Genomic DNA, 9,927 nt, shown 5'->3' with positions numbered 1-9,927 from the left:
GAATTTCGGATCAGGTTGCACTCTTCGGAGCATCAAAACTACATGCTACAGGACCTGAACATGGCAAAGTAAAGCATGGAATGGAGCTACTCAAAGAGCTTAACAAAAGTCCCTTAGTGACCTTGAGCCAAAAGGGATCAGAAAATATAATTGCAAGCATGTGAACATGGAAAAAACATAACCAGTTTTCAGACTTAGTGAAAACTGGCACATGCTGAAACATATCTCAAGTAGGCATGTTTACGAGCTCGATGCACTCACTACGGAGCAAGTCATGACCAACTAAGCATACATCCATCAAGAATACACAAAATGCAAGTTAGACATGGCAAGAACAATAGCATAGCATGCACGGATCAACTACAACATCATCGGCAAAATTGCAAACAAGTTGACAATCTGCCTAGGTTCACAAAGTAGCAAAAGTAGAGCTCTATTGACTCAAGCTAGGGTGCTCCATAAATGCAAACAAAGGCATGGATGGATAGAGCACTACAATATTAACAAAACATCCTTACTGATCATCCTCAAAAGAGGCACGGATCACTAGGAAACAACATGAACATATGGCCATATGAGATAAACAGCTCAATGACTTAGTGGAATTGCTAAGTCCCTGAAATCAGAATTACCAAGTGCCTCATTTGGTAAGCTTGTGCTAGTCACCACACACATCACAAAAATATATGGGTTGCACCTCTGGAAAGATGACAAAACCCCTAACAAAACATATGTAGGACCCATGGTCATAACATGCACACAATAATCATGGCAAAAATGACAAAAAGCTAAATGGAGTAGCAGATCTGACAAATAACTCAAGTAGCACTCTTCTAACAGCATTTCGGGCATCAAGATGAACTCAAATGAAAATGATGCAATGGAATGAAATGATGTACTCTCTGGGATGAGCATTTTGATATGCTATATGCCTAAAACGGAGCTACGGATGCAGAGTTATAGCATGATGAAGATGGGTAGATGGATTAGGGTTTCAAGAGAAAAAATCAACCTGAGGAGACACTTTCAGATCTGGAACGCACGCGGATCGAGGTTCGACAGAGGAGTCGCCGGAGTTCTTGCCGGACTTGACGAAGGCGACGGCGGACCCGGGCGAGGAGGAGGGCGGCGGGCGGCCGGAGAGGTCGTTGGACGGCGGCGGTCACCGGGCGGCGGGGCGGCGCCCGGCGGAGGCGGCGGCGACCGGGCGGCGGGGCGGCGATGACGGCGCGGTGGCGGCGCAGTCCGGCCGGGCGGGGTCGGGCACAGGGAGGCGAAGGGCGGCGGCGCGGGGAACGGGCTCGGGGGCCGGATCTGGGCTTCCCGGCCCACGGCGGCAGCGAGCGGCGGGCGCCACGTGGCATGCCCGGAGTGGCTGCGGGCGACGGCACGCAGGTCGGACACGTCCGACTCGGCGCGGACGTTGTCCGGCGGCGCGAAGAGGAGCAGATCTAGGGTTTTTGACGAGGGGGATCCGGAATTTCGGGGAGAGACCTATTTATAGGCATAGAGGGAGCTAGGAGAGTCCAAATGAGGTGCGGTTTTCGGCCACGCAATCGTGATCGAACGCTCTAGATGATGGAGCAGGTTTAGGTGGGTTTTGGGCCAAATTGGAGGGGTGTTGGGATGCAACACGCACGATGCCTTTTCGGTCGCTTGGTTAACCGTTGGAGTATCAAACGAAGTCCAAATGATACGAAACTTGACAGGCGGTCTACCGGTAGTAAACCAAGGCCGCTTGTCAAGTCTCGGTCCAATCCAGAAATGTTTAATCTCCACACACGAAAGAAAGGTAGAAATGACCACCGGAGGAGAACGAAGCGCCGGAATGCAAAACAGACAACGGGGAAAATGCTCGAATGCATGAGAAGAACACGTATGCAAATGCAATGCACATGATGACATGATAAGAGATGCATGACAATGAAAACAACACACGGAGACAAAGACCCGAACCCGAGAAAAATAAAATAACTTAACGCCGGAAACGGCAAGAGTTGGAGTACAAATTGGGAAAGTTACATCCGGGGTATTACAACACTCCACCACTACGAAAGGATCTCGTCCCGAGATCTAGGACTGAAAGAACGCCGGGTATTCAGAACGGAGGTGATCCTCGCGTTCCCAGGTAGCTTCACGGTCGGAATGGTGTGACCACTTGACTTTGAGAAATTTGATTGACTTGTTGCGAGTCTTGCATTCCGTCTCTTCAAGAATAGCAACTGGGTGCTCACGATAGGAGAGATCTTCTTGGAGCTCAATGTCCTCGAAGTTGACGGTGCGGTCAGGAGTCTTGAAGCACTTTCGAAGCTGACAGACATGGAACACGTCATGAACATTTGCAAAGTTTGAAGGAAGCTCGAGTTGATAGGCGAGATCGCCTCTCTTGCTGACAATCTTGAAAGGTCCCACGTATCTAGGGGCAAGCTTCTCTTTGATACCGAAGCGACGAGTACCTTTCATAGGAGAGACACGGAGGTAAACATGATCTCCGATCTCGAAAGCCAAATCACGGTGCTTACTATCATAGTAGCTCTTCTGGCGGGATTGGGCTGCTTTGAGGTTATCTCGAATGACTTTGCACATCTCCTCTGCCTCTGTGATTAAGTCATTACCCAAAAGCTGACGTTCACCGGTTTCAGACCAGTTGAGAGGGGTACGGCACTTCCTGCCATACAGAATTTCAAATGGGGCCTTGCCCGAACTTGCTTGAAAACTGTTGTTGTAGGAGAATTCAGCATAAGGAAGACAATCCTCCCACTTCATGCCGAAGGAGATCACACAAGCCCTGAGCATATCTTCAAGAATCTGGTTGACACGCTCGACTTGACCGCTAGTTTGAGGATGGAAAGCTGTGCTAAAGCGGATGTTGGTGCCCATGGCCTTCTGAAAAGAATCCCAAAACTTTGATGTAAAGATGCTGCCACGGTCTAAAGAGATCACTTGTGGAATACCGTGCAGAGAGACAATCCGAGAGGTATAGAGTTCCGCCAATTGAGCTGCAGTGATTGACTCTTTGATAGGCAGAAAATGAGCCACTTTGATGAGTTTGTCGATGACAACGAATATAGCATCGTTGCCACGCTTGGACTTTGGAAAACCAGTCACGAAGTCCATTTCAATGTGGTCAAACTTCCATTCTGGAATGGAAAGAGGTTGGAGGAGACCAACTGGCCTTTGGTGTTCTGCCTTCACTCTTCTGCAGACATCACATTCATTCACGAACTGAGCAATCTCGTGCTTCATTCGAGTCCACCAATAAGCCTGCTTAAGGTCCTGATACATCTTCGTGCTCCCAGGGTGGATGGAGAGGAGAGACTTGTGAGCCTCATTCAAGATCACTTTACGAAGGTCACCTTTGGGTACAACAATACGATCCTCGAAGTAGAGAGTATCCTTGTCATCAAGGCGGTAGCACTTGTACTTGGGTTGACTCTTGGCAATCCCAATCTTCAACTTTTTCACCATAGCATCAAGAAGCTGGGCTTGGCAAATCTGGTCTTCCAAGGTAGGAGAGACTTGAAGGTTGGCGAGGAAACCTTGAGGAACAATTTGCAGATTAAGTTTGCGGAAAGCTTCACAAAGCTCGGGTTGATAAAGCTTGAGAATCAGACTGTTGCAATAAGCCTTTCTTCTCAATGCGTCAGCAATCACATTGGCCTTGCCCGGAGTATACTCGATACTCGGATTATACTCTTGAATCATTTCGACCCATCGAGTTTGCCTGAGGTTGAGATTAGGCTGAGTGAAGATGTACTTGAGACTCTTGTGGTCAGTGAAAATGTCCACTTTTCTTCCCAATAGAAGATGTCTCCAAGTCAAAAGAGCATGCACAACTGTCGCCAATTCGAGATCATGAGTGGGGTAGTTCTTCTCATTAGGCTTCAACTGGCGAGAGGTATAAGCAACAACTTTCTTCTCTTGCATCAATACTGCGCCAAGACCTTGGAGAGAGGCATCACAAAAGACCTCGTACGGCTTGGATTCATCAGGCGGAGTCAGAACTGGAGCAGTGATCAATTTCTCTTTCAAAGTGTTGAAAGCAATGTCACACTCCGAAGACCAAACGTACTTGACGTGCTTCTGGAGAATATTAGAGAGAGGCTTCGCGATCTTAGAAAAGTTTTCAACGAATCTTCGACAGTAGCTTGCGAGGCCGAGGAAGCTACGGAGTTGCTTCACGTTCTGAGGAGGTTCCCAATTCACAATTGCAGACACCTTCTCAGGATTCACGGCAATACCCTTGGCAGAGATGATATGACCAAGATAAAGAACCTCATCGAGCCAAAATTCACACTTGGGGAACTTGGCGTAGAACTGATGTTCCCTCAACTTATCGAGTACCAAACGCAAGTGCTTGGCATGATCTTCCTTGTTTTTCGGGAAAACCAGAATGTCGTCGAGATAGACCAAAACAAAGTCATTGGTGTAGGCGTTGAAGATGAAGTTCATCATGCGAGAGAACGTCGGAGGAGCGTTGACGAGGCCAAAAGACATTACAGTGTATTCATATGAACTATAGCTTGTCCTGAAAGCCGTCTTTGGAATATCTTGCTCACGGATTCGAATCTGATGATAACCCATACGGAGATCGAGCTTGGAGAATACTTGGGCACCTTTGAGTTGTTCGAACAGCTCATTGATGTTGGGAAGTGGGTATTTGTTCTTGATGGTCTTCTTGTTCAATGGCCGGTAATCAACACAAAGTCAGTCCGTTCCATCCTTCTTCTTCACAAAAAGAACACCACAACCCCATGGAAAAGAACTAGGCCGGATGAGACCCATTTTCTCTTGAATATCGAGTTGCTTCTTCAGCTCCTTCAACTCTTCAGGTCCGAGCTTGTAAGGACGTTTGCACACAGGTTCCGTGCCAGGCTCAAGATCAATGACGAATTCAACTGGCCGGTGCGGAGGCATTCCTGGAAGCTCTTCTGGAAAGACGTCTTGATATTCGCAAACGACTGGAATTTGCGAGATAGCATCCAGTTCACCCTTCTCATTGAGAGAAAACAGACGGATGGTATTATCCCGAGCGGCAAAGACAATTACATCCTCAGACGAATGAGTCAATTGAATCTGCCTGGCAGCACAATCAAGATGTGCCTTGTGCTTAGAAAGCCAATCCATTCCGAGAATAAGATCAATATCCGAGTTACCAAGAACAATTGGGGAAGAAAGGAACTTGTAGTCGCCCAATGTGATAGTAACCTCTGGGATGCAGATGTTAGCTGTCATCTGCTTGCCCGGTGACACAATTTGCAAGGAACTTTGCAGATACTGATAATCGCACTCATACTTTGATGAAAAAGGTTTGGAAATGAAACAATGCGATGCACCAGTGTCAAAAAGAACTCTTGCAGGAATATCGTTAACAGGAAGGTTACCCATGATGACATCTGGCGAGTCCTCTGCCTGAGCTGCGCTCATCAAATTGACCTTGGCATGCTTGGGGTTATGCTTGACCACAGCTGTACTTGCCGATCTGACAAGAGGAGGAGGAGGAAGACGCCTCTGGTTGAAACACTTGTTGGCATAGTGACCCTTCTGTTGGCACTTGTTGCACGTGACCTCTGAAAGCGGACGGTGATACGGAGCACTCGATCTTGGAGCTTGAGACGAAGTCTTGTTCTGAAAGCCAGGGTGGGGTGGGTGGGAAGAACCATTGCCACCTTTGCTCTTCTGCTGATATGGCTGACGGAACGGAGGAGGAGGAAGCCAATACTTCTGCTGCTTGGCCACTTGAGTAGAGGAAGAAGGAGTAACATCTCTGACTCGCTTCTTGGAAGCATCACACCTCAACTGAGCAGCCTCTTGCTTCAGTGCCATGTTGTAGAACTCATCGTATCTCAAGGGCTTGAAGAGAACAAAAGCTAGCTGGATTTCTTCTCTGAGACCACCCCTGAACTGGTATATCATGCTCTTCTCATCAGGCACGTCCTGCTTGGCAAAGCGGGCGAGCTTCTGGAACAACTTGTTGTAGTCATAGACAGACAAAGAGCCTTGCTTCAGGTTGCGGAATTCTTCACGCTTGCTTTCAACCACGCTCTGGGGAATATGATGAGCTCGGAAATCTTGACGGAATTCATCCCAGGTGATAACACGTCCACCTCTGGAATCCTTGTATTGCTGGAACCATTCTGCACCTTAATCTTTGATTGGGAAGGAAGCAAACTTGACAAAGTCCTCAGGCCTGGCGTTACTGCACTCGAAATGCTTGCACAGATCCACAAGCCAATCGTTAGCATCAGTTGCCTCAACACAATTGCTGAAAGTCTTTGGCCCGTTAGCAAGGAACTGGTTGAGTGTAGCAAAGTGATTCTGATTGTTGCCTTGGTTCCCTTGGTTGCCTTGATTGCGCTCTTGAAGAATTTGCATGATCAACTGTGTGTTTGCATTGGTTGCGGCCATCACAGCTTGCCATGCCTCCGAAGGAGGGGGAGGTGGTGGCGGATCCTGATTCTGATTCTGATTGGTGCTCTTAGCGGGAGCCATCCTGAAGAGGTTGACCATCGTTAGCACATAGACAGATAAATGAAGCTGAATCCAACGGAATGAAAATTGCAACATATAGTCTTCATATCCGAACAAAATGAATGAATGCATTCCTCTTGAAATGGTCACATATCCATAAATTGAGAAGCCACGTAGAATTAAGGTAGAGAAATAAATCAACAAGGGACGGATCAAGAACGAATAATCGGTAAGAAATCCCAATCTCAAACCAATATCCGTGGAAGAAGAACTAGAGCTACTAGAATTCCCACCTATGAAACTCCCGAACCTTTCCGGTTATGCAATTAGGTGTTGGGGATACAGGGGAAGCATAATATCTCACCCAAACTAGCAAATCCAACATCCAGCTGTATCCATCCTTCAGCACATAACCGAGAAAAACTTCGGAAACCATCTACCTCAACCTTCGAAAAGCATCCGTTATACAAGTTATGGCGATACTCCCGAACTCCCGCCCCAGTACTGGGTGGCGTCGAGGTTATCTCACCAACGAACTGCATAAAAGAGATTTTCAATGTCGGCGTACTAAACTCAGGTATTCCAGAACTGCAACGATAAGTTATGACGACAACACCTCAGAGCTCAACTCCCCGGGACACTTCCACAAAAACCCCTGACAGGAGGCACCAAGACAATGTTCTCATCATAAAACCATCGGAACGATTCCAAGATACCCGCGTGATCCTAATTTTTTTTAGTGAAATTGAGAAGAGAAGAGTCAAAACTCTACGTCATGATGCCTTACCAGAGCGATGAGGAGACTGGGAAGTAAAAAGAATTCCTAAACTCTCCGATATATACTCCCTCCGTTCCTTTATATAAGGTATATTTGGTTTTTGATAAAATTCCAGAATGTAAGGTGCACTTCTTCTTATTCCTCATAATTCCCTTGTTAGCCCTCCAGAAAAAGGAAAGTATATCTCTCCTGATTGTCTGTATCTCTCCTTGTAGCAAAAGAAGGAAACTATCTCTATGTCGATTGCATGTATCTCTTATTTTCCTGGACTAATTGATTTACTTGCCACTAACCAATAAATTTGCCAAGGGTAATTTCGTCCTAACACATCTATAATTATGTGTCTTGGTCACCGTGCCAAAAATAATACACCTTAGATAAAGGAATGGAGGGAGTAATTCCTAAATGACTCAAAACATTTTTCTAGACACAACTCGGCCGCTAAAAACGATCAAGCAATGGGGCTCCTAAGGTCGGGGAAGGCTCTGATTACCAACTTATAACACCCTCGATGCGACTATATCTCCCACGTGTCGAGGCACGACTTAGAGGCATAATCGCATTGAAGGCATATGTCGCAAGTTAGGCAATCTTCACAACATCCCATGTAATATATATAAATAAAAGGGGAGATAACATAGTTGGCTTACACTCGCCACGTCAATCAAGTACATAAATAACATTACATCATCCAAACACTCATGGCCCATCTACGGTGCCAAAATAAAAGAGAACCCAACATGCGACACGGTCCCGATCACCCCCAACTGGGCACCACTACTGATCATCAGGAAAGGAAACATAGTAACATTGAGAGTCTTCGTCGAACTCCCACTTGAGCTCAAACGCGTCTCCTGGATCGGAATCATCAGGCCCTGCATCTGGTGTAATGGTAATCTGTGAGCCACAGGGACTCAGCAATCTCGCACCCTCGCGATCAAGACTATTTAAGCTTATAGGTAAGGCAAGGTAAAAATATATGTGGAGCTGCAGCAAGCGACTAGCAAATATGGTGGCTATCCTGTTCGCAAAAGAGAGCGAGAAGAGGAGGCAAAGCGCGAGTGAGAAACTAGAGAACAACCTGCGCAAGCATTACTCCAACACCGTGTCCACTTCCCGGGCTCCGCCGAGAAGAGGCCATCACGGCAACACACTCAGTTGATTCATTTTAATTAAGTTAAGGTTTAAGTTATCTTCAACCGGACATTAACAAATTCCCATCTGCCCATAACCGCGGGCATAGCTTTCGAAAGTTCAAATCCCTGCAGGGGAGTCCCAACTTAGCCCATGACAAGCTCTCATGATCAACGAAGGAATAGACCTCCTCCCAAGACGTTCCGATCAGACCGGTATCTCGGTTATTCAAGACACTTCGACAGGTTAAAACAAGACCAGCAACACCGCCCGAATGTGCCGACAAATCCTGATAGGAGCTGCACATATCTCTTTCTCAGGGCACACTCAGATGAGCGATCCATACAACTAAAACCAAACCTCGAGTTTCCCCGAGGGGGCGCTGCACAAGACTCTGGTTTGGACCAACACTCAGAGGAGCACTGGCCCGGGGGGGTGGGGGTGGGGGTTTAAAATAAGATGACCCTCGGGCTCCGGAAACCCAAGGGAAAAGAGGCTAGGTGGAAAATGGTAAAACCAAGGTTGGGCATTGCTGGAAAAGCTTTAATCAAGGCGAACTATCAAGGGGTTCCCATTATAACCCAACCACGTAAGGAACACAAAAATTCGGGAACATAACACCGATATGACGGAAACTAGGGCGGAAAGAGTGGAACAAAACACTAGGCGAGAGGCCGAGCCTTCCACCCTTTACCAAGTATATAGATGCATTAAAATAACATGGCAATATAATAATATCCCAACAAGCAAATAAATGTTCCAACAAGGAACGGCCTTCAATCTTCACCTGCAACTAGCAACGCTATAAGAAGGGCTGAGCAAAGCGGTAACATAGCCAATCAACAGTTTGCTAGGACATGGTGGGTTAGAGGTTTGACATGGCAATTTGGGAGGCTTGGAAGCAAGTGGTAGGCATCGTAGCATTGGCAAAGCAAAAGAGCGAGCAAATCTAGCATAGCAAAGATAGTAGTGATTTCGAGGGTATGATCATCTTGCCTGCACAGTTGTCAGAGTTGACCGGATCCTCGAAAGCAAACTCAATGGGCTCCTCGTTAGCGAACTCGTCTCCCGGCTCTACCCAAACAATACAAATAAGCAACATGGACACAATCAACCACGTGCAAGGAACAAACGAAATGATGCAAAGATGGAATGCTATGCGGGATGCATATGCAAGATCTGACAAAGGATGCATGAACCTGGCCTCAACTTGGAAATCCAAGTGTTCCACTGGAAAGATGAGATGAAATCGCTTGAAAACGATATAAAGAACGCTGGAATCGGAGTTACGGTTTGGAAATGGCAAGCGATTCAAATATGACACCGGTCTGTGATTTACAGCAAGTAGCCATCTAAATGCAACAAGATGTACATGCTACACCACCCAAACATGACAACAAAATACATGGAAGGGATGCATTCATGATTCTTAACAAAAGTCTAGCACTGAGCTATGGCCAATTCATCCATTAACAGGTTCAAACAAGCATGGCAAAAATGCATATGGTAAACAGATTTCAGACAGTGAAATTAACACTTGTCTG

Source organism: Triticum urartu, chromosome 4A (assembly GCF_056163025.1).
Source record: "Triticum urartu cultivar PI428250 chromosome 4A, HENAU_Tu73, whole genome shotgun sequence".
Lineage (NCBI taxonomy): Eukaryota > Viridiplantae > Streptophyta > Magnoliopsida > Poales > Poaceae > Triticum > Triticum urartu.
The sequence above is the reverse complement of the archived record's forward strand: the minus strand, read 5'-3'. Positions refer to the sequence as shown.